The sequence below is a fragment of the Peromyscus maniculatus genome, chromosome 12 (assembly GCF_049852395.1).
Source record: "Peromyscus maniculatus bairdii isolate BWxNUB_F1_BW_parent chromosome 12, HU_Pman_BW_mat_3.1, whole genome shotgun sequence".
NCBI classification, from domain to species: Eukaryota; Metazoa; Chordata; class Mammalia; order Rodentia; family Cricetidae; genus Peromyscus; species Peromyscus maniculatus.
The window spans coordinates 80,593,310-80,597,892 of record NC_134863.1 but is presented as its reverse complement, the minus strand read 5'-3'; positions in this window follow the sequence as shown (position 1 = coordinate 80,597,892).

The window sequence follows — 4,583 nt, the reverse complement described above, 5'->3', positions numbered from 1 at the left end:
ACGTGTTTTTTCTGGGGGATTCCAGGATGCAGGTGATGGGGAGAAGCAGACTAGAAAGAACAAAGGGAGAGGCAAAGTCCATCCCAGAGATTCTGGCTGAGGTGACAGGGGGCCGATGGTGAGACTGTTCTTAGGGGTTCAGGTGTATAAAGCTTTTGTGGGTGCACCTGCCACCCACCAAGCTGCTGGTGGCTGTTTGGAGAAGAGCAGGCCAGCACAGCACCAGGCCTGGAGCCTTAGCGTCTCTGGTCCTTGCCACTGTTGCCTCCCTGTCCCATCTACCACACACCAAAGCGAGATGGGTGGCCCCAGCAACCACCGTTTTATTACCTCTCGTATCTGTGACGCTCTGATCCAGCAAACGCTGAGCTGTGGGTTAACCTTGGGGTGTCTCATAGAACTGCGGTCAGCCAGTGGCCAGGACCAGACACCAGAGACGCAGGGCTACTGACGCTGTCTGTGTGTCCTTTCCTCTCTGAGTGTGCTCGGATGCCTTGCCAGGGAGCCTTTCTATGTGGAACTGTTTGGGCGCCTGTCTTAGTTCAGGTTTCTATTGCTGTGGTAAACATCATGTCCCTAAGCAACCTGGGGAGGAAAGGGTTTAGTTTATAGCTTATAGTCCATCACTGAGGGAAGCCAGGACGGGAACTCAGGGCAGGGACCTGGAGGCGGGAGCTGAGGCAGAGACCATGAGGAGTGGCGCTTATTGCTGCCTGTTTCCCATGGTTTGCTCAGTCTGTGTTCTTATAACACTCCAGACCACCAGTCTAGGAATGGCACTGCCCACAGTGAGCCTCGTCTTCCCACGTCAATCATCAACCAAGAAAATGCCCCCCAGGACTGTCCGCAGGGCAACTCCAGGTGGGGGCATTTTCTCAGTTGAGATCCACTCTTCCGAAATGACTATAAGCCTGTGTCAAGTTGACATAAAAGTAGTCATTACAGCTTTCTCACAGTATGGCTGTCTCTCAGCCTTTTCAGGGTATGGGGTCGCTGGGCCTGCACAAATGTCCCGAGGGCCGATGTAGAAGCTGCAGCACTTCTTACAACCCTGCTCCAAGAGTCATGTGACTCACTCCCATCTCAGACTGTTGGTTGCCGATGAGTTACAAGTCTGCCTACACTCAAGATGGATGGGCATAGACACCTCTCTGAATGGAAGAAGCCTGAGTCCCATTGTAGAAGATCAGGTGTCATGGAGGGCAGTCCTGCGATTGTCTTTTGACAGTTACGTATGAATGAATGTATGATAATATACCATAGTTATACATAGTTATGTAGTATGTACAGTTCTGCATGACTTTATATACTGCATCCTACATCAAAAGATGACTTCAGAAACAGAAAGTTTCTGGTGCTACATGCTTATAAACCCCAGTGCTCAGAAGTGGAGGCAGAAGCAGCAGAAATTCTAAGTCGTTCTTTTTTTTAATTTAAATCTTTAAAATTCATTTAACATACCAACCACAGATCCCTCCTTCTGCTCCACCTCCTCACCTCCAGCCCACCTCATCCCCTCCCCCGAGCCCCCCTCATCCCCTCCTCCAAAAGGGTAAGTCCTCCGTGGGGGAGACAGCAAAGCCTGGTCCATTCAGTTGAGGCAGGACCCAGCCCCTCAAGGGTGAGCAAGGTGTCCCTCTAAGTCATTCTTAACCACATAGTGAGTTCTAGTCTAGCCTGGGCTACATGAGAAGCTGACTGGAAAAAAGGAAAGCAAAGGAAGTTCCTCTGCTAGTCCATCTGTCGTGGTGAGGGGAGCTACCTTTCTTCTGACTCCTTCATGGAGTTGAATGTTTCCTGTTGTGACCCTGGAGCTGGGAGGCCTCTCCTCAGAAACCTGTGAAGGCATTTTGTTGATAAGCCATAAAGCATGGTTCCTTTTGCTATTGCTTAATATTTGCGGATGTGTGGGTGCGTACACAACTAACCTTTCTTCCCGTTTTATTGATGGGGAAACCGAGGCTCTGAAAAGACCTCCAGGGCCCAGCATGTAACAAAACTAGGCGTTTGCCTTTGTGGTTTCTGTGCTGAAACCCATGGGGATCCCCATGGGAGTGGAACCCTCCGGGATCCTGATGGGTCCTCAGGACTCTCTTGTAATTCCTGGATGTTGGTGATGATCCCGAGGCCCCACAGAGCTGAAGGCAGTTTACTCTCTGGCTCAGAGATTTTCAGTGGCTCCCTGGCACCAGCAAGAACGGATCTAAATGTGCGGGATGCTCAGGGCCCTCCGTGGTGGGACGAGTGCATTTGTACCAGTGTACCCACCGCTTCTCACAGTTGAGCGAGCCAGCTCTGCGCGGAGGCCTGTAGGCATCTGGGAAGGATAATGCCTTCTGGACAGGCCACAGCCCCCCACCCCTGTTCCCTGGTCCCCGAAGGTCTCTCTGCAGTTGTAACAAAGGAAAGACACCCCCACCCCCACCCCCGCTCTGAAATTTTCTTTGTTCCCCGGAGCTGACGGACAATGGCTGCGGCTGGCTGGGCAGACCTGAGTGATGGGGGTGGAGACACAGGGGGAGAGGAGGGGCCCGAGAAGTCTTGGGGAAGTTTCCATATGCGAGTAGTTTCTGAAAAGACTTGGATCCAACTGCGCTCTTTTGGACCTAGCTTGTTCCTTGCCGATCCAATAGGTCTCAAGTGGCCCATAAAATTTTTACTACATTTTGTCCGCCCGTGGATACGGTGACCTAACGTGACCCAGTCAGAGAGCTGTTTGGCAATGTTTTCAGAGGGGACCAGAATGGCCTGGGCCGCCGCCGAACTGACAGTGTTTGCTTTAATCAGGAATGATGGCTTCTGGTGGGAATCGGAGGCAGGTGGTGCGGGGAGCCGGTGAACTTTGTCACAGCGCAGTGACTTCTGTAAAATTCACAGCGGTTCCTTCCAACTCTTGCTGGACAAGCAGGAGAGACTACAAATGTCTGGCGGGCTGCAAGGAATGATGGGAATAGCGTCTTATTTTTAGTCTTGAACTCAGACAGGGAAGCCTATATGGGTGAAGCATGGTTTACTGCAGTTTGAAATACTTTACCCTGTTATTTTGATTGAATAACTCAGATAAATAAGTGGAAATAAATGAAAAAGAGAATTCCTTTTTTTCCCCTGCTATAACAGAGTGTCTGAGACTGAATAACTGATAAAGAAGAGAGGTGCCTTTGGCTTATAGTTATAGACTGAGAAGTTCAAGGTCAGTTAGCCACCTCTCCTGAGGGCCTCATGCTGTTTTATACATGGTGTAAAAGCAAATATCTGCATGCGAAACAGAGGCGAGGGGAGTGACTCTTATTCTGGTTCGTTCATAACTGAAGGAAATCATGAATTCGTTATGAACACTCCACCTCTGCGATCCAAATACCTCCCACCAGACCTCCCCTCCCACCAGGCTACAATAAGGAATTAAAGCTCAGAAAAGGCTCGGATTGGGGTCAGCTGTGTCCAAGGCACAGCGGCCCAGATTTTCCAGGCTCTAGCAGGGGGTGTGCTTCTGGGTTTTTTTGACTTTGCCTTGTTTGGTTCAGATGCCCCCAAGGAACAGGGCCCATGCAAAAATCCTAGTTCCTAAAGTGGTGGCTTCACTCTGAGTCAGTTTCCAGAAACAGTGAGATTTCTCTCAGGGTTGCTAATTACAGGAGGGTATGCCCAGGTTCCATAGAGGCAGAATTCATTTGATTCAACCCTAGGATGCTCTGAGCCTGCCTCTGAGGGTCTGGTCTAACCAATTGCCTGCTGCTGTTTAGTTAACCCGAAGTTCATGGCTCTTTTTTCTTTTCTGTCTTTGTTTGATACAGGTTGGTTGATTTCTAAGCCAAGATTGGTCTGGAACACTCTTTGTAGCCCAAGTTGGTCTGAAACTTGTGGCAATCCTCCTGCTTCAACCTCCGGAATGTTGGAATACCTTGCCTATTTCTTGTCGGCTCTCAGTGGGAGGTCAGGGGTCAATAACATCACCGGCAGCGGGTTATTGACAGATGTCTCAGTCCTAGGCTGGAGGGAGTTGCTGGGCAGGTGTCTCTGAAGAAGTGCTGTTGTGTAAGACTGTGTAGGGCCGCAGCAGATGCTCTTATCGCCAGGAACATGAACAGGTGCACTAGATTCTTCCATCGAAACTCTGCCCCCAACCCCTGCCGCTTTATTTCCTTATTTAGGGATTGACTCAAGCAACTCTCTTTTGATATTGATGTCTTTCATGACCGTCTTGCCCTGGCTTTTTGGCCTGTCACATCTTTATGATTCCTTGTGTTATCACCCCTTCCTGCTCCTCCTTCCCACCACTGCCCATGGCCAAGGTGCTGCTTCCATTCATCAGACACCGTCGACCTGTTTGTCTTAGTTTATTTTTCTGTCTCTATGATAAAATAGCCCAACAAAAGAAACTTAAGAGAGAAAGAATTTATTCCGCCTTAGAGTTGGAGAGCAGCGTCCATCAGGGAGGATTAATTAACCTCAGGAGGTTGGAGCAGCTGGTGATATCACACCCACGGTCAGGAAGCGGAGAGGGATGCATGCACACACACTGCCCACTCAGCCCCCTTTCTTCACTTATATGGCGCAGGAGCCCGGCCAGGGAATGGTGCCACCCA